Raw genomic sequence first — 23,712 nt, 5'->3', positions numbered from 1 at the left:
CTTCCTTGGTTTGTTATTCCCTTAATTTGTTATTTGTTTCCTCCCCTCCCCTCCCTTTCTGTCCCTTCCCTTCCCTCCCTCTCTTCCTCCTTTCTTCCCTGCCTTCTTTCCTTGTTAGTCTCTAACATTGCCATCTCAGATATTAATAGAGGAAATGGGAATGGCTTTTAAAAAATACAAAACAAAGAAAAAACCAAACAGCTTAACTAAACCAAGAGTGTAGAGAAAATTACTGTGCTAGTGGTAACCCAATTGAATTGGATTTGGTGAAGTAAAATATCACTTTACAGCCTCTTCTTCAACAAGATACATTCCATGCATATGTCATAATTGTGTGTGTGAAGGGAAGTATGTGAAATCTGTCTAAAAAAGGTTAGTACTGTGTTTAATATTAGACACACAAAGGAACTACTCAAGTTTCTGGAGCAAGGGAGGGAGATAATAAGACCTGCCACTCTAGGAACATCAATTTGACAATTGGGTAGACAATCAATTAGAGAGCAGAGGAATTGAATTGGATTTGATAGAGTTAAAGAGAAGAGCCTCTTCTTTAACAAGATATGTCCCATGCATATATCAAAACTGTCAGTAAATGACATAAGATAAAACTGTTGAACATGTTGGAGGTGAGCAGGTTGCAACATATTTTTTAAAAGGAATTATGAACAAGAAACCATGGAAATAATGTCAATAACAAAATGTATAAGAAAGAAGATGAGGCTGGTTCCTTGGTGAGAGTGAAAGAAAATAGCTGAATCATCAGTGTGTTTTTCTGGGTGTCCTCATAATGTCCAAACTCAAGGAAGACTCTCCAAACTGTGGTTGGAACTACCTACAGTGAATTTATGGATAAAAGGATATAGATAAGTATTATATAGGATGAGGAGGCATAGATGACTTATTATCTATCATGGGGGGTGGGGTTATCTACATAAATAAGGTCATAGAACCTTTGGGGAATTGGAATATTTATCCTGAAATTTATCCCCTTTTGCTCTACATTAAGGTATTCCTATTTCACAGTGAATCTGCCATTTTGTGAAGATTGATTTAAACAACAAATGACCCAAACCTCTGAGCCTCATATACATACATACATACATACATACATACATACATTTGAGTTGGTTTCTTCTTTACTTACGTATGATTATAATCAGCCAGAACTTCCTTTATTTCTCTTAGTGATTTGACTATTCACGATGAAATATTTTGTGGCAGATACAAGCCAAATTGATGTTGTTATTTCATTATTTTCTCCCTACTTCTGGTGCCTTCTTCTGGTTTCTTTTATTCATGATATGAATTTTTCAAGTTGGAGAATTTTTTCTTTATTTTTTTCTTCCTTTATGATTTTTCATGTCTGGATTTATTTTTTTTGGTGGCTCTTTTCATTTACTTTCTATATTCACTGATATTCTTCAGGTGCTAAGGGGGATTTAAACAGAGGTATGCTAGAGCCAGCTCTTACTGACTAATAAGAGCCAATTGGTAAATTTTCAGTGTGAGCATTTATAACCTAGAAATACACAAATACTAAAATTAGGGCTTGGTTTATTGTTTTTTGTTGTTGTCTAGACTTAAAAAAATTATGGAGAAAATCTTAATGATGCAGGTTAAACTTTGTCAAATGTCCTTTTTTTTTTCTTTAGCAAGCTGGTTATTAAACATTTACCAGCCCATCTCTTTGTTGATATCTTCCTTACAAATTCTCATTCTGTAACCTTGCCCTTTAATTTCTACCTTAAAACTGGATGTAGTACCTTAAAGATATGATACATCTTGTAGTTGCTTTTTCAAAGCCTCCTATATACTACTATGCACAGCTACCTGCATAATAATTTGAAGATGGATTGAGTTAGGTTCCCTTCCCTGAAATATCTCTTCTACCACCTATAATGGTACCTGAAATCACACCATTCAAGTTTCGTTCCTTTTGTTCTTTAAGGGGTTTAGATCTATGAAAATCCCTTATAGGAGTAATTTTATAATTTAGGATTCCACTTTTTAAAATTAATTTTATTTTTTTAAATGAACAAAAATCTATTTTCTCTCCTCACCTCCTTCCCCATTAGAAAGAAAAAAACCCTTGTAACAAATATGCATAGTTAAACAAATCCAATTCTCACCCTGGCCATGTCTAAAAGTACTCATTCAGTACTCTAAGGCTATCAGCTTTTCTACCAGGAGGTGGCTAGTATGTTTCATCATGGATGCTCTGGAATTATGGTTGGCCATTTGGTGGATCATTTCTTAAGTCTTTCAAAGTTGTTTCTTTCTTGCTTAAATTGGGGGGGGGGCAGGGCAATGAGGGTTAAGTGACTTGCCCAGGATCACGCAGCTAGTAAATATCAACTGTCTGAGGTTAGATTTGAACTCAGGTCCTCCTGAATCCAGGGCGGATCCTCTATCTACTGCACCACCTACCTGCCTCCCTCAAAGTTGTTTCTTTGGAAAGTTGTGGTTGTATAGATGGTTCTCCTGTGCTGAATATACTCTGAATACAAGTCTTTGAATGTTTCTCTGAAAGTAAATGGTGGGGTGTGTGGGGGGAAAGTGTGATTAGGGTAATATGGGAGCTTGAGGAAAGATTCTACATTTTTGCCCCATGTCAATTCTTACATTATATCTGCGCCCTGGTGCCTCATGGTCAAAGTATTTAAAGCTTAGGTTTAATGTGGGGAGTGGAAAAATACTCAGTATACATTCTAGATCAGGTACAGTACAGACATTTATTTTTCAATATATAAAGGAAATGATAAACACAAAACATTTATAAGTGTGTGTTGACAGCAAGACTTAAAATAGTAGTAACCTAACTACCATTATACTCTCCTAGGATGTTGAGACTTACGCTTGATCGGAACATAAAGCAGTTTGCCAGGCATGCTTACATTTCACCTTAGCCCTGTACTATCTCCTCAAAGTCCATGTCTTCTGGCTATCTAGGCCAGAGCCTGGGCTCCTTCTTTTATTGGTGGTCACCTTTTATGATGCAGAAACTCCCTTGTCACCAGTCTGCTCTGATATGGAAAGAATCAGAACCTCCAGACCTCTCAAACTTACATAGTTCCTTGGACACATCCATCTTGAGGTTGATGTTTGACCACCTATTCTCAGGAAAGAAACATAAGTAGAAGAAATAGCTAAAGGCCTGAAGTCTAGTCCTAGGCTTGCTTGGGCAGGACATGTGCTTGAGTTGCCATGTGCATATGGCTTATGGGGCTTGAGTGAGAGAAAAGGTGAAGTGTCCTCTCATCCCTCATGGGAAGTTCCATAATTACATGACGTCACTTGGAGAGTTGTGGGGAGGGGAAAGAGAGAGAGAGAGAGAGAGAGAGAGAGAGAGAGAGAGAGAGAGAGAGAGAGAGAAACACTAGTCACAAGATCCTGGGAGTTAGAGTTAACCCTGTTTTCTCTTAATTTTCCCCCCATTCTCTTTCTTCTATCTTTTCTCCTTTTTCTTATTCTCCTATCCTTTCCCTCTAGTTATTCCTACTTTATCTCTGCTAGTCTGGGTGGTCTAGGGAGTAAGCAATTTCAAGAGATAATTGGGAAGTTGAGAGAAGTCACCATCATCACCAACTTCATCTCTATCAACAAACAGTTATTAAGCACCTACTACAAGACAGGCTCCTGGAGTACTGGGGATACAGAGAAAAGGAGAAACCTGGTCCCTGCCCTCAGGGAACTCACTTTCCCTTTCAGGAGACAATATGCAAACAACTGTATGCATACAAGATGTATATCAAGTAAAAAGGAGACAAAACAGAGTAAAGGCTGGAGCAGGGGTGGGGGTGGGGGTTGGGACCGAACTGGGAAAAGCCTTTTGCAGAAGGTTGGAGTTGAGCTGAATCTTTCTTTTCTTTTCTTTTCCTTTCCTTTCTTTCCTTTCCTTTCCTTTTTTTTTTTTTTTTTGCGAGCTGAATCTTAAATACACCAATTTTCTATTTTTCAGAGACCTCCTAAAGTGTTTAAATCTGGTCCTATGTCCCACTCTCTTCTGTTACTTAAAGAACTGCTGGAGGTGGCAGAACAAAAACAACTCTCCTCCTTTTCACTTTCCATCGGAAGATGTAGCCGTTGTTAAAAAAGCTTTTATAATAAATTCTTACTCAAGGGAGGCAGGAAACATTGTGTGGTGGAAGAGAGTGTTGGACTTAGAATCAGCAGAACCCTAGTTCCAGTCTTGCCTCTAATGCTTACTAGAGATGGAGAAGTCATTTAACCCCTTAAGCTTCGGTTTCTTCATTTGTAAAATAGTGGCTACCTTACCTGTAGGGCTTACTTAATAAGATTGTTATTAGGAGCATTGTTATTAGAAATGTAAACCACTTTGCAGACTTTAAAGTGTTATATAAAATGTCAATAATTATTATTTCATTTTAATGTTTATACATTTAGGGAAATAATATTGGTAAGGGTACAATCCTTGTCTTGAGCATGGGAGCACAGTAACTCCCTTCTAATAGGGCACAGATATCAGACACAAGAGTCCTGCTAAAGGTCATGGCTTTAAGGGAGACAATGGGAGGGGAATTTCCCCTCACCAGGCCCTGAGTCCTTGCTTTCTTTGGTGAAAGCAGGAAGCCCTGCCTATGAGCATGCAGCTATTGAATGTCCTGCTTCCACTCTAGATTCTCCACTGACTTGGGGTTTGAGTGGGACTTTTATAGGGACCTTCAAGGATATTCCCCTCCCACTGCGGACAATCTGGCTGGTGGTTGGGGCTTATCTCCAGATGCAGGATCAGTAAAGAACCTCAACACTGGACCATTTTGATGGTGATGACCTTATTCCAAAAAACAGAGTAGGAGGGGGTTGTTTATCAGGATACACAGTTGACCAGGCCAAGGCATAGGGGTTTATCAAGCCAGTGAGTAAGTTTCCACAGAAAATTAAAACTGTGTCACAAGTCATTATTAAAGAAGGACCACAGGTTGCAAAATGAAATCTTAGAAAAAACAAAAAATATATAGCAGTGTACATTTCCACTATAGGGATTTTTATTTAATTTTTTTTTTGGGGGGGAGGGTGGCAATTGGGGTTAAGTGACTTGCCCAGGATCACACAGCTAGTGTTAAGTGTCTGAGGCCGGATTTTAACTCAGGTACTCCTGAATCCAGGGCCGGTGCTTTATCCACTGTGCCATCTAGCTGCCCCTCCACTACAGGGATTTAAAAACTAAATATTACGAAAAAACAAGACTTGGCTTTTTTGTTTTGTTTTGTTTTTGGGGGGCAATGAGGGTTAAGTGACTTGGCCAGGGTCACATAGCTAGTAAGTGTCAAATGTCTGAGGCTGGATTTTAACTCAGTTCCTCCTGAATCCAGGGCCAGTGTTCTATCCACTGTGCCACTTAGCTGCCACCCCCTTTTTAAAAACTATTCTTAAGCCTTATTTACAATCTTACCCTTTAAATTGTCATAGGGCCTGATTGTATTTGTTTGTCATGACAATAGAATTTTTTTCTCTGTTGCAGTAGCAGTGGTTAGGGCTATAGGGGCAACTAAGAGCAAAATAAAGAACAAGAGGCAAAGAATTAGGAAATATACTTTCTTTGGGGTTAATTCTGTCATTAACTTGCTATTTAGCTTTGGGGAAATCATTGAATCTCTGGATCTCCATTTCCTCTTCTGTAAAGTGGGGATAATCATACCTTACAGTCAGGATCTAATGGGATAATGCTTACCAAACACTGCAAATCTGATCTTTCTATCTCACTTTGTTGATAAAGTAAGACAAAGCTGAAAGTACTTTGCAAAAATGTTATAAAATGCAAAATAATATTAAGATGCTGGAACCATCTTTTTTTTTTTTCTCCTCCCAAGTGCTAGTGGAAGTGGTTTTGAATTATTCTTCCTTTGTGGATTATAGAATAATGGCAGAATTGATTTTTTCTTTATTATTTAATAACTTAAAAGATCTGGGACTTGTGGATGTACATGTATACCCTTCATCAACCCTGGCTGCAACCCTTAGGACATGATTTCCATAACTTAATGTGGGTAAAAACAATTCACTATTTGCTGGACAACCTTTGGTGATGATGCTAGGCTACTCCTTTAATGGACACGGAGCAGGTTATTGGGTCTGGACTTGAAGCATTTTTAACTTAGTACAGTTCTCCAGAATTTGTGCCCAAGAAGACAAGGTTAACTCCATGCCATGGTACAATATCAAAGAAAGATTTTAGGAATTCTTCCTAAATACCATAGCCAAAAAAAAAAAAAAGATTAATTTAATTTGGGGGTACTAACTCATGATTTCTTTTCTCCCACATTCTTATCGATTTCATATATTATATCAGAGCTAGAAGGGATTATGTCAGTCCTGTCTTATAGAGGAGAAAACTGAGGCCTGAGAATTAAGTGAGTGGTATTATATAGCAGAAAGAACACTTGATTAACTTAAATAATAGTTCTGGTTCATCTACTAGTTTTGTAACCTTGGGTGAGTCATTTCATCTTCTGAAGCTTCCCTTTCTTTATTTGCAAAATGAGGTGGTTAGACAAAATAACCACTCTAAGCCCCATTTTGGCTTAAAAAAAAACTACAATTAAAAGTCATTTGCTCAAAGTATTATATAGGGTTGGCATCAAAGCCAAGACTAAAAATCTATTCATTGTTGTTGTTATTGTTGCCACCATGACATCTGCTTTTTCCTTCTGCTATTGGTAGCCCCTCCTAAAACCTCTATTTTGAGGGAGAGCCTAGACCAGTCATCCTCATTTTTTTTTTTTTACTTCACCGCCATTCTCTTAGTGGATTGTTCCTTTCTACACTCCCCTACCCCTCTTCCCTTCAATTCCCTTTTATGCTGTTCAGTTGTTTCAATCATGTCTGAGTCTTTGTGACCCCATTTGGGGTTTTCTTGGAGGCAAACAGGGTTAAGTGACTTGCCTAGGGCCACGGAGGTACTAAGTGTCTGAGGCTAGATTTGAATTTAGGAAGATGAGTCTTCCAGACTCTAGGCCCAGTACTCTATCCACTGTGCCACCCTTTTATGTATTGTCTTCCAAATATGGTTTGCCTAGCACTGCATGGAACATACTATGTACTTTAAAAAAATGATAGTTAGGGGCAGCTAAGTGGTGCAGTGGATAGAGCATGGGCCCTGGAGTCAGGAGGACCTGAGTTCAAATGTTCAAATTCGGCCTCAGACACTTAACACTTACTAGCTGTGTGACCCTGGGCAAGTCACTTAACCCCAATTACCTCACCAAAAAAAAAAACAACACAAAAAAACCTGATAGTTGACTTGCATGGAACTCACTGATTTATTTTTGTTCCAGGCAGAATGCCATTAAACTATTTCAATCCTCTTTTACAGGCCACTGCCATGATAGATCCTCTTTTCTATCATACCATTTCTTTCCTACGTCTCAAATCAATTCAAGTTAGATTCAGAAATGAATTCTTTATATTTTCAGAATATTTTGCTATAGATGTTTTTCTCATTTTTCATGGTCCTTTAACCTATATATTTATATATGCTTATTACATCAAATAAAATAACTTATATAAAGTACTTTAAAAAGTTTAAGTACTGTATAAATGCCATTTTTATACATGGACATCTTTTTGCAAGTGTTGAACCAGTAATTTTCTATCACTTTGTTTTCATGAATATGTTTTGAGAGATGGGGTATTTGATTGTAGATGCACATAACAGAGTTGATCAGGTCTCTTATCTTCAAGTAAAATAAGACTTATTAATTGGAAAACATGCATATCATAGGATTATCGATTTTAGAACTGGAAGTCATGATGGAGGCCATTTAGTTCAATCATCCCCTTTTTACATGTGAGCAAATGAAAGTCCAGGGTAAAGGGACTTGTCCAGGGTCACATGAATAGTGAAAAGCAACAGCATTTGGATCCCTAGTGCTCTTTTGTATCATACATTATTCATTAACCCAGTTTGTGAGAAGCCTTGGGCTGATATATTGTAATGGATTACATATTGACTTAACATAGTTTAGATTTTATGCAACTAATTCATTAGAGTAATATATTGTTCACATCTACTTAGTATGTACAGGAACTTGTTAGAGCTCCTTGGCTAAGAGCCAGCTGCAGTTTAAATCAGAGAAATGATTATATTCCTAAATTGGGGTGGGTGGGTAGGTGGGGGGTGGAGAGAATAATCTTCAAAGACTCTTGTTGGGTTGATCAGTCCAACAGATGTTCTTCCAACCATTTACTGGGGACTTGGTACCTTTCTTTATCAACTAGTCAGTCAGTCAACAACCATTTCAGTAAAACTGATAGTAGAAATCCCAGGGTTTCCATACACTTCAAAGGAAAAAATAATGCATTTACTGTCTCTAAACTAGTGACAGTATCTCAGAACACATCTTTATGTGATTCTTCCATGTAGTAAATCTAGCAGAAGAATACCTGGAGCTAGAGTTCAGCAAGTCTGACTGCTTTAGTGTTCAAGAATCCTATAATCAGTGGGAAGAGTAATAATATAGCATATTTTAATATGGATCATTGTATTTTAACATATAGTAGTGCATTTGTGTCTGATTAAGCACAAATTCTTTGCCTATATGCTCAGTCTTTCTTGTAATCATTTTGGTGTGGGTCATTTAAATATAAAAGCTACACTTTTGAAGATTACTAAAGATTCCTAATTAATTAATTAAGTTTTTAGGATAAGGGTAGGATTCCTTTATTCCCTCCTCCCTTTCTGGGTCCATACATCTGAAATGATAATGAAAACTAGACAACAAGTCTGTCATATACATTTATTCTTTATTTGGTTTAATTTTTACCTCTAATGGGTAAAATGAGGTCTATTAGTATAGTTGCTTTTTCACATCTGATATAATGTAGGAAAGAAGAGGAATAGGTAATTTTAAAAAGCAGTAATAATAGTTTACATTTCTATTGCCCTTTCTTCACAACAACTTTATGAGGTAGACCAGGCAAGTACTATCCTCATTTTACAAATGGTAAAAGGAAAGTCTGGGGGCAGCTAGGTGGCACAGTGGATAAAACACTGGCCCTGGATTCAGGAGTACTTGAGTTCAAATTTGGCCTCAGACACTTGACACTTACTAGCTGTGTGACCCTGGGCAAGTCACTTTACCCCCATTCTCCCCCCCCCCCCCAAAAAAAAAGGAAAGTCTAGAGAGCTGAGGTTAACTTGTCTAAGGTCAGGACTATAGTAAGAGGTAGAACTAGGTGGAAGAGTCCAGGTTGTTGCATCTTTTATAATGGCCTTGCTGCCTGCATCATTATATCTTCATCAAAACCTTTGCTTTCCACACTTACCATTCACATATCTTGGGAGCTCAGATCTTCTCTAGTCTCTCCATTGGCTAGGGACCTGACCTAATCTAGTGAATGTGGGCAGAAAGATCTTTATTTTCTTAAAAGACCAAGGACAAGTCAAGAAGACAGGTATCTCTATATAAGTAGGCATATTGCATAGACAAGATATAGATAGGTTTATCTATAAACTCTATACCTCTATAGAGAGGTATACCTATCTATATCAGTGTGTATATGTATACACACACACACATATATCTATAGAGAAGATAGAGATGGGTAGGTATACTTATCTATAGAGGTATACATACCTATCTCTATCTTGTTTGTGCAATATATCTATATAGGTATATGTGTGTATGTGTGTGTGTTCAGGCAAGGTATAGAAACATGTCTATCTTGTCTATGCAATATAGGTCATATCTATATCTGTATTTTACCCTCTGATAGATATGTCACAGACAAGATAAAGAAAGGGGTCTACATCTTGCCTGTCTGTCATCATCATCATCATCATCAATCCATCGTGAATGGAAGGTAATCTCAAAGGGAAGGCTCTAGCCTTTTGGGGACAGGGAAGGGCCTCTTGCAGAAGCTTTGGGGTGGGGGTCAGAGCCGAGGCTCGAAGGTCATCACTCAGCAAAGCAGGCTGCCTGCTCCTGGGGCGAGTTTTGGAAAGTGCCCCATGACAGGGGCAGTTTCCTCCACTGGTTTGAGATGCACTGGGAGGCCCTAGAGCCCCGGGGTGGGGGCGGGTGCGGGTGCTGTCCTTGGCGACCCCTCCACCAGGCTGAGCACACCCGAGCTCTCAGCTTCACCCCTGCCCCTCTGGGTAAGCAAGGACACGGTAAGGACAGCCCTTTCCTTCTTCATCTCGTAGGGGGACACAAAGAAAGAGAGGAGTTATGGCTGCTACTCTGCAGCCGGCGAGGCCAGGCCTCGCTTTTTGCAGCGCGAGGCCCCCGGGCACAGCCCAGCCCAGCCCAGCCCGCGGCGAGCAGGGCTCTCTCTACAGGGGGGGTTGCGGGGGAGGGCCCGCTTGGCGGCCGCGGGCCCCGGGCTGAGTCCAGGGGCCTCTTCGGCCTCCGTCCCCCTCCGCCTCTCCCCACCCCTCCTCAGGTGCTGCGCATATCCCTCCGCCGCGGCGAGCCTTCCCTGTATGTAGCCCTAGGACCGGGCTTGTCGGCAATACCCGGATGGAAGGGTTATGGCCGCCATCGGGGACTCGCCCGCCATGGAGCTCACGCCAGGTATTTTCCCCAAGCCGAGGCGCCAGGGTCGCCTCGAGACGCGGGGGCTTTTGAGGGGGGGGACTCCCGGGGGTCTTAAGGAGGAGTCAGCGGGGCCGGGGGGTCCCTCGAGCCGGCCTGGCGGCTGCTCAAGAACAAGAGTCTGTCAAATAGTTCCCGCTACCGTGTAACTCGCCGCAAACTTAAATTTTAAATTAAAAAAAAAAAAAAACTAATTCCCCAGTAGAGTTTCGAAGCCGCAGCAAGGCCGGCCTCGGGGCCTCTGGGCTTCCCCTCATCCCACCCTCGCTACACGGCCCTGCGGGAGAGCGAGCGGGCGGGCTGGGCGCGGCGGCCTATAGATTGTGTGCCTCCGCGCCGACAAGCCCTAGGGGGTCGGAGGGGGGCACCCCGCCAGGGGTCCCGCCGGACGACCCGCGGTCCGCGCCGGGGCCGGCAGACGGGGAGCGGCCGCCCCGCCGGAGCTCTCCGCAGCGCGGGGGGCTTCGGGGAGCCCCTCCCCACAGCCGCCTTGAACTTGGGCGCGCTCCTTCTCTTCCCTGAAGCCCCTGACGTCGCGCCTACGACCCCCCAACCCTCCTTTCCGTGTCCCGGGTGTGCCTCCAAGCCCCGAGCAGGTTGTCAGGTGCGGCGGCGGTGACCTGCTGGCTCTTTAAACACCTGCGGGTGGGGGGACGTATGGACGCCCCAGGTTATTCACCAGGTGTGGGCATTCTATCGATCCATCAGCCAATCAGCCAATAAGCACAAAGAGGCTGCAACCGCTGCTGCTGCCTTCCTGGAGCTGCGGAAAAGTGGTCTCCGAGGGGGTCTCCCCGGGAGCTTCGGGGTTTACGGGGAATCCTCGGGTTGTCTTTTGGAACACGCTCCACATAAGCGCCTTGAGGGCAGGGGCAATTTGTCTTTGTAGCCTCGCCCAGCCCAGTGACTGCCGTGCACAGTCAGCCCATACAGGCAGCATTTATTAAATGCCTACTAGGTGCCGGGCCTTCCAAAAGAGCCCCCCCCCCCCCCAACAAAAAGCGCTTAATAAATATTTGAGGAATTGAATTGTGGACTTAATCTTTTTAGTTCGTCTAATGAGCATGCTAACCGATTTAGACCAAATTAGAAGATTGCACTTTTTGGCTACATTCACAGTTAAGAAATATAAAGGCACACATTGCGGGGTTGGGGGGAGGGCGGCGGGAAGGAAGGTGGAATTCAGAACTCTAAACAAAAGTCCGTCACGGAAATCAAGTATTTTATTGTGCCACGTGTTGGGAATACAAAAACATACACAAAAGGCCCTGCCCTCAACCAGCTTGTATTCTATATTAAGGAAATAGCATGGACTCAAATAAAGTAGGTGATTTGGGGGAGGGGGAGAAACCGGATGGAATTGTGAAAGGCATCACATGAGATTTGGCATTTGGGCTAAGCTTTGAAGGAAATGAAGGATTTTAAGGGGAAGAAGGCAGGGAGGTGGCATATTCCAGATAGGAGGTAAAGCCTTTGCCAGGTCAAGGAGATGGGATATATCATGTGTGAGGAACAGCAAAAAGGCCAGTTTGATCAGACAGTAAAAGTCCAGTGAAAGGGAGTAATGTATAAGCCTGGAGATATAATCTGCCATACTTTAGTTGTTACTCTGCTTGTCATGGCGTCCATTTTTTAGTTGTTCCTTACCCCTTCTATTCCCCAAGTAAATTGGATTGTCACTGTTTTTAAGTTTTTTCCATCTAACATTAATACAGTATTTTAGTGCCTAATTACATATTAGGTTAAATGGATTCAAAGCCATTCATTTGAATTGTGGTACATTGGGAAGAACACTAGATTTGGAATCAGGAGTACCTTGGGTTTGAATCAATGGCTCTGCCATGTATTTTGATTGCCACTTATATTTGATTTGGACTTTAAGTCACTTAACCTCTCCTGTCTAAAATAAAGTGTTGGATTAGATGACATATCTTACCACCTTTAAATAAATGATCTTATGATTCTGATTTCTTAAAATTGTAACAGATTTGAGTTTATATTAATATCCTAATACAAGTAAACCTGAACTATATACAGTAAATTTGTGTTAATGTACAAATATAAAAAGAGGGTGACTCTTCTGGAAGATCAAATTAAAAGTTGATTTAAAAAATGTATATTATATTTTATTTTTTTCCAAATGCATGGAAAAATTTTTAACATTATTTAAAAAAATTTTTTTTTAGTTCCAAATTTTCTTTCTCCTTCCCCTCCCTCCTGAGAAGGTAAGCAATTTGATATAGATTACACATGTGCAGTCATAGAAAACATATCCATATTAGCCATATTGTGGGAGGGGGGAACCCAGACCCTCCCCCCCCAAAAAAAAACAAGAAAAAGGAAGTTTAAAAAAGTATGTTTTTATCTGCGTTCAGATTCCTATCAGTTCTTTCTTTAGAGGTGAATGGCATTTTTCATCATAAGTCCTTTGAAATTGTATTGGGTCATTTTATTGCAGGAAAGAGCTAAGTCATTTACAATTCATCATGGTACAATATTACTGTGTATAATGTTCTTCTGGTTTTGCTCACTTCACTTTGCATCAGTTCATGTAAATCTTCCCAGGTTTTTCCATTAGTTGATTTTGATGTCACTAAACTCTCACAGGTGAAATTAGTTGGTTTTAAGAAAGCTAAAAAAGTGAATTTTGAGCTTCAAGGGTCTGAGGGCTACAGCAGAATTCAGAGTGCTTTCATTTTTAAAAAAATATGGATGAATGGGGGCAGCTAGGTGGTGCAGTGGATAAAGCACTGGCCCTGGATTCAGGAGGACCTGAGTTCAAATCCAGCCTCAGACACTTGACACTTACTGGCTGTGTGACCCTGGGCAAGTCACTTAACCCTCATTGCCCTGCTCCCCCTCCCCCAATGAACCCCAAAGAGGTGAAGTGACTTGCCTAACATGTTATAGGTAGTTTAGTAAGTGATAGAATTGAAATTTTAATTTAGTTCCCCTGGCTTCAGATCCAGGACTCTTTCCACTATACTCTTATGACTATAATATAACCTCATTATAAAGAATTTGGGAGTTGATTTAACATCTCGGACAAATTTTTTAAAAATCAGAAATATTTGAGTACATACTACTTGTAAAGTGTAGTAAAAATGAATTTGAAAGTGCTTTGAAAAGGATAATTTTATGAAATATGGAATATTCTTACTATCATACTTTAGATCAAATCACACTTTATCTTAATAGCACATTTGTCAGCATAACAAAAAGTTCATCAGTTTTTTTTCTTGTATCTTAAAGAGTTAAGCATACCTTTCTAATTTAGTATAAAACTTTGAAAATGTACAAATCTTTTTTATATGTGTTGAATATTTTTTACTTTTGGAATTTTGTTAATTGTCCCTAATTTCCATTGGAGCACTTAATATTTTATTAATTGGTTATGAAAGTCTGCCCTGATGCAGAAATTTCCGATATGCCAAAGCACCCTGGGCAAAGTGTTATGATTAAGGTGGAAACTTTTAATAGTCAGTAGAATTGATGAGTTATTAAAATAAAATATGAACAGTTTGCTCTCTGTATTACCTTCATACTGAGTAATGGAGATACTTTATCATCAGAGAAAAATTAAGATATTTCTTGCTAGGTAAGAAGTGATTCATGTTTTTCAGATATCTTAAGGTATCTTTAAGATATCTTAATTTTGCATTATACATACAAATATTTCTTGTTTTTTTAACCTTTGTATTAAATATCAAGTATAGTAATGTCAACAGTGTAAAAACATCTTTTTACTGTTTGGGGATTTATGATTTTTAAACTCTGATCTTCGTTTCCAGATATCATCTCTTCTTTTGATCAGTGTTCCTGATTGTGGCTTTTTTTCAAGCGTTGTATTGTGCCTTTTGTTCCCTGAAGAAGAGGGGTGCTAAAGATTGAAGTGCTGGAATATAGTCTTTCGTTAAATAGTAAGTTAATAGTTTTATTACTGACCTAAGTAAAATAAACAAGTTGTTTAATCTAAAATGAAAACATGGAGAATCAGAAAATAATGCACATTTCTAAATGCTTAAGTAAAATAATAATATGGAAGAGAAGTTGCACAATGCTGTCTCCAGGTTTGTAGATGATATTAAGGCATATGGGTAATGAAATTCTAAGATAGCAATAGCAAGAGACTAAACTGTAGTGAGAAGACCTTCCCAGATTATATTATGAATTTTTAAAATGATGATTACTTTATTGTGAGCAAGTTCAAGGTTATGTTCTCAGGGGTTGGGAAACAACATACAATATAGATTTATGGACTCTGAGCTACTAGTTACAACTCAGCAAAAGGATATGAAAGTTATTGTAGAGTTGTATAGACTAGTGAAGTCAGGCTCAAATAGAAACAGACTTCTGTGGGCCACATTTTTTTTAAGTGAGGCAATTGGGGTTAAGTGACTTGCTCAGGGTCACACAGCTAGTAAGTGTTAAGTGTCTGAGGCCGGATTTGAACTCAGTTCCTCCTGACTCCAGGGCTGGTGCTCTATCCACTGTGCCACCTAGCTGCCCCCATGGGCCACATTTTGACTTAGAAAACCACAATTTAATGTTATCTGTGTTTATTTATGTTGTTAAACATTTCTCAGTTACATTTTAATCTGGTTTGGGTACTCTCAAGATAGGAGCTACACATTTGACACCTCTGGTATAGACCATTCCAGAAGACAAGGGCCTTGTGATATTCTGCTGTGGCCAGCAAAGTGTAAGGTATTAGAAACAAAAGAGAAAATATCCTTCCCATACAAAACCATGGTTCTAGCCACATCTAGAATACTGTTTGATTCTTGTCACTGTGATTCAAGGAGGAATTAATAGAACTGGAAAAGATCCAAAGAAGGGTAACTGAAGTGACTCAGGAGATGGAGCTATTTACTATATGAAGAGAAATTAAAAAGATTATGGTTCTTTCAGTCAACAAAGGTTGAGAGAAGATAACAGTGAAGTCTATAAAATCATGAATGGTACAGGTAAGGTGAACACATTTCAGAATTAGAGTGAGAGGGACTCCTTGAAACTTGGAACAAGGTAAGTTTAAGACAAAAAAAGGAAGTACTTGTTTTCATAGTTTATAAATTTAAAATATTTACATAAATTCAGAGACAGGGACCTATAGTAGGTTAGTAAGTGAAGCTAACATGTTTTGGAATGTGTTCCTAGGTTTTGAAATTGACTAGAAAATACTAAATATAACATAGATGCTTTTTAATATATGAAACATATACATATATATTGCCTGACTCACTTTTGGGGGGGGGGGGAATGAGGGTTAAGTGACTTGCCCAGGGTCACACAGCCAGTAAATGTCAAGTGTCTGAGGCCAGATTTGAACTCAGGTCCTCCTGAATCCAGGGGTGGTGCTTTATCCACTGAACCACCTAGCTGCCTCCTACACATACATATATTGATGTTTCATACATGTATTTTCTCATGAAACTTATTCAGTATATATGCATGTATACATATATTTGTGCAAACATACGTATATACTACAAGCACCCAAAAGATGCTTATATCCAGATGCACATCATTTGATCATTTATTAAGTGCATACTTTGTGTTAAGCACTATAAGTGCTAAGGATACCAAAAGAGGCAAAAGACAATCCTAGCTCTCAAAGAGCTCATAATCTAACAGGAGGGAGACAGCAAATAAATATATACAAACAACCTTTGTGCAGGATAAATAGGAAATATTTAGCAGAGCAAAGGCACTAGGACTAAGAGGGGTTGGGAAAAGATCTTATAGATGATGGAATTTTAGTTGGGACTTAAAGGAACCCAGGGGTGGGAGAGAGAGAGAGAGAGAGAGAGAGAGAGAGAGAGAGAGAGAGAGAGAGAGAGAGAGAGAGAGTGTGTGTGTGTGTGTGTGTGTGTGTGTGTGTGTGTGTGTGTGTGTGTGTGTATCCTATCCTATCCCTTCCCATCTTGTTCATCTATATAGTTTAAATCAAGCTTCCTCCTCCTATCTTCAGCTCCTTATCTGTAGCCTCCTTTTCTGTTGCTTTCAAACATAGCCAAGTCTCTCCCATTCTTAAAATATCATCCTTTGCTAGACCTAACTTTCTGTTCAAATAATTGTCCTATATATCTTCTTCCTTTCTCAGTCATACTCCTAGAAAAAGTTGTCTACACTGCTGTGTCTACATCCTCTGCTCTCATATTCCTTAATTATTTTTTTATTCTGGAAAAAATAGAACACAGAGGATACTTTATGAAACTATGAAGCTCTGTTTCAAACTATTTAATTTTTTTTCTTTCTTTCTTTCTTTTTGGTGAGGCAGTTGGGGATAAATGACTTGCCCAGGGTCACACAGCTAGTAAGTGTCAAGTATCTGAGGTCGGATTTGAACTCAGGTCCTCCTAACTCCAGGGATGGTGCTCTATCCACTGAGCCACCTAGCTGCCCTTCATACTACTTAATTTTTAAAAGTATATATGAAATTCCCATTTCTTTCAAAATTTTCATGCTTGTTTGTGGTTCCTTTTGAAATTTTTTCTCTTCTCTTTTTTGGGGGGAAGAATATGGAGAGGGCCATCACTCTTGCCAGTCTTCCCTTTTTATTTATTTTCCTTCCAAGAAATAATAAGTTCCACTCCTCTTTTCCTTTCTATTCCAATGTATTCCTTTTATCATTCCCAGCCCTTCCCCCCAAAAAACCCTCTCAGAACAGACCAGTTCACCACTGGGTCCTCTGTTTTTCTTATTAACTTCCTTTTGTTCTGAAGGGATACATTTCTTCTATTCCATCAGAGAAGGATTTAATTAGCACTACATTATCATAAAATTTATTTTAGTTCTCCAGCAAATTTACCTATCTAGGTTTTTCTGGACTCTTGTGTTTTTATTATAAAGTTCCTACTTGAATCTGGTTTTTTCATCAGAAATATTTGAAAGTCCTGTATTCCATTAAATGTCCATTTTCCCCCAGTAGTCTTCTGCTCAGCTTTGAATGGTAAATTATTCTTTATTGTATAATCCTCTCTTGCTTTTTGGAATATTGTATTCCAAGTTCTTCTCTTCTTTTGAGTAGAAGCTTATGTGATTCTTACTGTGGTTCTTTGGTACTTGAACTGCTTCCTTTTAGACGCTTAGAGTATTTTTACCTTGATGTGGTAAGCTCTAGATTTTGGCTGTATTATTCCTTGGACTTTTCCTTTTTTTTCCCCTTCTTCAGGAAGTGATAAGTGCATTCTCTCTTTACTTTGCTTTCTGTTTCTCATTGGTTTTGTTTATGATTTTTTGAAATACAGTATGCAGAATTTGGAGCTTTAAAATTTTGTTTTTAAAAAATCGTGTTTTTATTCTTCAGCAAAATAGATAAATCATTAACTACCTTGATTTATAAAAAAGAAAGAAGAAAACTTAAGTTACTGCCATAAAAATGAAAAAAGATGAATTCACAATTAGTGAAAAAGAAATAAAAGCAATTATTAGTAGCTATTCTACTCAAGAATAAGTCAATAAGACCGACAATCTAATATTGACAAAAAAAAAAAAAACTAAACAAGCCATAAATGAGATCTCAAAGAAAAACACAGCAGGACCATATGGATTTACAGGTGAATTTTTACCAAATATTTAAAAAACAATTCTAATGTGACGCAAACTGTTTTAAAAAAATAATAATAATTGCTTGGTACTGGAAGAGAGATGTTCTTGAGGATGGCAGTCAACCCTGATTGGTTAACAATTAAAGACAGAATGAATATTATTACAGTGAGGGGCTGGACTTGAACTTTTATATGTCATTTACTTCTAAGTTAGCCTCAGCCTTGGGCAATCTATTCAAAGAATATATCCCCACCCAAACCTAGCTAGACCACAATAGCTGCCACACCTGGGTACCAGATGGTAGAGGAGGTTTGCTCAACCTTCAGAGACTCAGGTCTTAAAATGAGGATAAAATAAAAAGGGGGAAATTTGAATTTTCCCCAATCATTGGTTATTAATAATCATTTCTCTCATCTGCAGAGTGATTGTTTTCTTTCCTCATTTTCCAAGCTTATTCCTTTATTATCTTTTGTCTTATTGTTAATAGCCAGCATTGCTAGTATGTTATTAAATAGTAATGATGGTGATAGACCTTGCTTCATTCCTGATCTTACTGGACAACTTTCTAGCTTATCCCCATTAGAGATAATTCTTGTTCTTGGTTTAAGATAGATACTGTATCATTTAAAGTAAAGTTTTGTTTATACCTGTGCATTGTAATTTTTGTTTTTGGGGTTTTTTTGGGCAGGCAATGGGGGTTAAGTGACTTGCCCAGGGTCACACAGCTAGTAAGTGGCCAGATTTGAACTCAGGTACTCCTGAATCCAGGGCTGGTGCTTTAACCACTGTGCCATCTAGCTGCCCCCATAATTTTTTATTTAAACAGGAATAGGTGGTTGTTTTTTATCAAAAGCTTTTTCTACATCTATTAAAATCATGATTTTTGTTGTTAATATGATCAGTTACACTTAGAATTTTCCGAATGTTGAACCAGCCCTGCATTCTAGGTATAAATCCAGTCTAGTCATAGTGTATGATCTCTCTGATATATTAATGTAATTGCCTTGCTACTATTTTATTTAAAATTTTTGCATCAATATTCATTAAGCAAATTGGTCTTTAGTTTTCTTTTTCTGTTTTCACTATCCCTGATTTAGGTATCAAGATTATATTTGTCTCAGAGAAGAAATTTGGTAGTATTCCTTCTTTTTACCTACATTTTCAAATAGTTTTATGTAGTATTGGAATTAATTGTTTTTAAAATGTTTGGTAGAATTCACTTGTAAATCTATCTGGTCCTGGATTTATTTATTTATTTTTTCTCCTTAGGGAGTTTATTTATGGCTTGTTCAATTTCTTTTTCTAAGATAGGGTTATTTAAATATTCTGTTTTCTGTTCTATTAATGTGGGCAGTTTATATTTTTAGAAATATTCATCAGTTTTATTTAGATTGTAAGTTTTATTGACATAGTTGGGTAATATAGTTTCTAACAATTGTCTGTTTCTTCATTGGTTGTGAATGAATTGTTTTTCATTTTTGATACGGGTAACTTTATTTGCCTTTTTCTTTTTTAAGTCAGATTAATCAGTGTTTCACGTATCCTTTTTTGGGGGGTGTGGAGAATCTTTAGATTTGAATTAATTTTTGATACTGGTGGGTGTTTTCTATGACTTACTCATTTTTTTTAATTCATCAGCTTTAAAGACTAAATTGGGCTTTGTTCCGCAATCAGGTTCTTCCCCTTGCTCTGGTTTTGGATGGGATTGTCTACTTCCTCTCACACTGTATCACCTGGATTCCTACTCTGACATCTACTTCCTAGAATTCTTTTTCCTTTAATCTTTAAGATTCAGAGTGCTGGAGATTTCAAGTCCCTCTGACATCTCAGGATAGATTGCTAAGGATCTCTGCACCCCTGGACCTGGGGTGCTCTGGTCTGAACTCTGTTGCACTACATAGTGGTGACTGCTGCTCCCTAGTGCTACTCTTTGGATTTTTTTTTTTTTTGGTGGGGCAATGAGGGTTAAGTGAACTTGCCCAGGGTCACACAGCTAGTAAGTGTCAAGTATCTGAGGCCAGATTTGAACTCGGGTCTTCCTGAATCCAGGGCTGGTGCTTTATCCACTGTGCCACCTAGCTGCCCCACCTAGTGCTACTCTTGGACACTTCCAGAGTCCCCACTTTAGGGATTTCTAAGCTGCTAGGTGTCCCTGGAAATATCTGGTCATGCTGAGGGCCTGGAATGCGCTGACAAGCCTCCTTCCCATTTATTCTTGGATTTCTAGATGAAAGAAGCCACTGTAGTTTCTCAGTGGATTTCTTGATCTTTATTTCGTTTGATGCGTGCTTCAGGCTTTTGCTAGAGTAGATATATAGGAGTCGAGTGGTCCGCCATCTCTTCAGGTAGCCATTTCGCTATATATACTCTTGCCCTTTCCTCAGCCCTTTGCAATTCCAGACTCCCATCATTTTAATTATTTTCTATGCCTATTACTCCCAGATCTTCATATCCAATATCACCAGTTACCAATTAGATATTTCATACTGGATGTCCTAGACACATTTCAAATAACATATTCAAAACAGAACTCATTATCTTTTCCCCCAAACCTGTCTCTCTTTTATTCCTACTTATTCCTCTGAATAATGCAACTTTTCTTCTAGTTTTCTAGGTTCCTAGTCTTGGATTTTCTTAAACTCTTCACTTTTCCTCATCTCTCATATCTAATCATTTGCTAAATCTTGCTTTATTTACCTCTTCAACACCTTTCACTTGACCTTTTCTCTCTACTCTAAAGAGCTACCACTTTGGTTTGGACCCTCATGCGCTCTCTTTAGATTACTGCAGTGGCCTCCCTCATTGGTCTTCCTGCCTTGGGTCTCTCCATTTTAGTCCCTTCTCTATAGTGCTGCCAAAGTGCTATTTCTTAAGTGCATGTAGAGCTTGTTACTAGCCTACCCAATAAACCTCAATGACTGCCTGTTGCTTCTAGAATCAAGTGAGTGGGTTGTCAACAAGCATTTTAAAACTGTACTAAGTGCTGGGGATATAAAAGCAAAAGGTTCTTCATAACCTTGTACCAACCCGTTTTTCTAGCCATATTGTCAAGTGTTCTTCCTCCCACGCTCTGTGATCTAGCCCAACTGGCTCATCCATGATTCTCCATCTTCTTTCTCCATGCCTTTGTACTGGCTATCTCTTGTGCCTGGAATGTGCTCTGTCCTGGGCCCCACTTAATAGAATCCCTCTCTTCCTCTCTACATGTAGCCATCCCTGATCCTCTTATCACCTACCAAGTGTCCTCTTTCTTAAACTGTAATTACTTTTAAACTCTGAGTTAAACTCTTAACTACTTTGCATTTATCTGTAGCTAGGTGTCCTTGTTGCCTTCCATATTAGAATATAAGCTCCTCATATTTAGAGATTGTTTATTGCATTTGTTTCTCTGACACTTGACACAGTGCCTAGCACATATTGGGTGCTTAATAAATACTTGGATAGTACAGTGTCATCTGTAAATAGGAGCATTTGGAGAATATCACTATCAGTAGGCTTAAATGATTCAGATTGCAAGTGCTTCTGGAAGTCAGGGAAGGGAGAGATTATAGAAGACTGGAGGACATAGGACTTGAGGGTAATCTTAAAGAATAGGTGGGATTTAGATAAGAAATGAAAAAATATCAGTGAAAGCACGGAATTTGGTCTGACCATAGCTTGGTCAGACAGTGAGGAGAATGGCTTTATTCAAAGAGATGGTAGATGTTGGGCAGTAATGACAAATAAAGTAAAATAGTTCAGGTGTAGTAGGTTTTGTAATGCCTTGAAAGATAGGTGGGGAAGTTTACTTTTTATTATAATTTTTTTTAATAAGGTGTTAGGTTTTTCTTGTATGGAAAATAGTTTCTCGTGGTACTATGTGATCAAAAGTTAATGGTTTAAAATAGTTATTAACTTAGTGGAATTAACTAAATACCTTAACAGCAACAGTAATGTCATCTTACACTTATATAATGCTATGCTGTTAATAGAACACCTTCACATATATTATCTTATGTTTTCATGGTGCATTTACTAGGAACTACAGCTGTGTTGACAGATTTAACTTTTACTACTTTGAGAAGTAGAGTCTTTAACTTTGAAAATAATTTGAAAAGGTCATCACTGGGCTTTAACATATTTACCACATCTACATATTTAGCTCTCACACCTTTTTTTTAGTCTTCCCCTGGAATGCTTCAGTTTTAGTGCCATACCTGTACTCAGATTAATAGTCATTTAAAAGAGAATGAGAGGGGCAGCTAGGTGGCACAGTGGATAAAGCACCAGCCGTGGATTCAGGAGGACCTGAGTTTAAATCCGGCCTCAGACACTTAACACTTACTAGCTGTGTGACCCTGGGCAAGTCACTTAACCACAATTGCCCCGCAAAAAAAAAAATTAAATTAAAAAAAGAGAGAGAATGAGATAATTGATATAAAAAACACGGAGTCAAAAGCAGTGTGTTCCAGTATATAAGGCAAATTTTAAATCTGAATGATATTTGCCCATAGAATATTTGGTTCTCTGTTATTCATTTTTACTCTGCAGGATCAATACTTTGTCATATACATAATGAACACTGCAGTTCCCCATGTTTTCCTCTACAGTGTGAGACAACTGGCTAATCTCTATCATATCATAAGCTCCTCATATTTAGAGATTGTTGCATTTGTTTCTCTGACACTTGACACAGTGCCTAGCACATATTGGGTGCTTAATAAATACTTGGATAGTACAGTCTCATCTGTAAATAGGAGCATTTGGAGGCATCAGAGTTTTCCCTGAGACCTTAGGGCAGAATTCCTGGAGGAAGGTCAAGGAATTCTCTGGTTCACAGTGTTAAAGAATTGAATCCTCAACAAGAGGATATACCTTTTGGGTGTGTTAGGGATATTAAGAGGCAGTGAGAAGTATTAATCCTGTAAATGGGAAATATAAAGTACAGGATTGTGCCTAGGTATCCTTGAACTGTGGCAGATTCCAAACATATAATACTACTTAACCTAATAAATTAGTATCTTGTCTAAGAACTACAGCCAGTATCAAAATCTATAAAAATATATCTCATCCTTCGGAGAACTCTGATAAAACATTTCTGGATAAAGAGAAAATAACCTCTTAAAAACCAAGAGACCGGGCAAAGGACCAGGTTATTTCTTTATTGGAATAAACCAGGGGCTCCAAATCTGGGGTCAGTGAACTTAAAAAAACCCCACATTTCTAGATAAACTCTATGTTACTTCCTAACTACCCCACCATAGTAAAAGACTACTTAAATACATGAATACGAAGGGAGGGAGGCAGAAGATCTCTGTGCATGTATGTAATCTTTCTCTTGCTTGTAGATTCAGAGCATTTTGTTTAACTTTGGATGAATGGAACATCAGTTTCATCTCCAAACTTTGTAGATTAAGAATGTCTTTTAGCAATGTATTCACTTTTTAACTGAATTCCTTTGCAATAAAATTTATTTTTCAAGTACAAAATTTATCACAGAAGGATTTTAATCTATAATTTCAGATTGTCTGGACATTTGAACAAAAGTAGAATTAGTTATCCATAAATATTTGAGTACTTGTGCTCAGTAAAAAATGAAGACTAAACAAGTAACAAGTAAAGAACT

General features: G+C 38.6%; 1 protein-coding gene across 2 annotated transcripts in view; it reads left to right on the top strand.

Annotated features, from left to right (window-relative positions):
• Positions 1 to 10,451: 10,451 nt before the first annotated feature.
• Positions 10,452 to 23,712, top strand: part of ZNF518A (zinc finger protein 518A) — a 45,895-nt gene continuing 32,634 nt past the window's right edge. For both annotated transcript variants that reach the window (XM_043984860.1, XM_043984859.1), the window contains exons 1-2: positions 10,452 to 10,535; positions 14,348 to 14,476. The gene's annotated coding sequence lies outside the window, so the exon portion shown is untranslated. The remainder of the gene's footprint in view (positions 10,536 to 14,347; positions 14,477 to 23,712) is intronic.

Source organism: Dromiciops gliroides, chromosome 2, assembly GCF_019393635.1.
Source record: "Dromiciops gliroides isolate mDroGli1 chromosome 2, mDroGli1.pri, whole genome shotgun sequence".
Taxonomy (NCBI): domain Eukaryota; kingdom Metazoa; phylum Chordata; class Mammalia; order Microbiotheria; family Microbiotheriidae; genus Dromiciops; species Dromiciops gliroides.
This window is presented reverse-complemented; position numbering and strand designations above follow the sequence as displayed.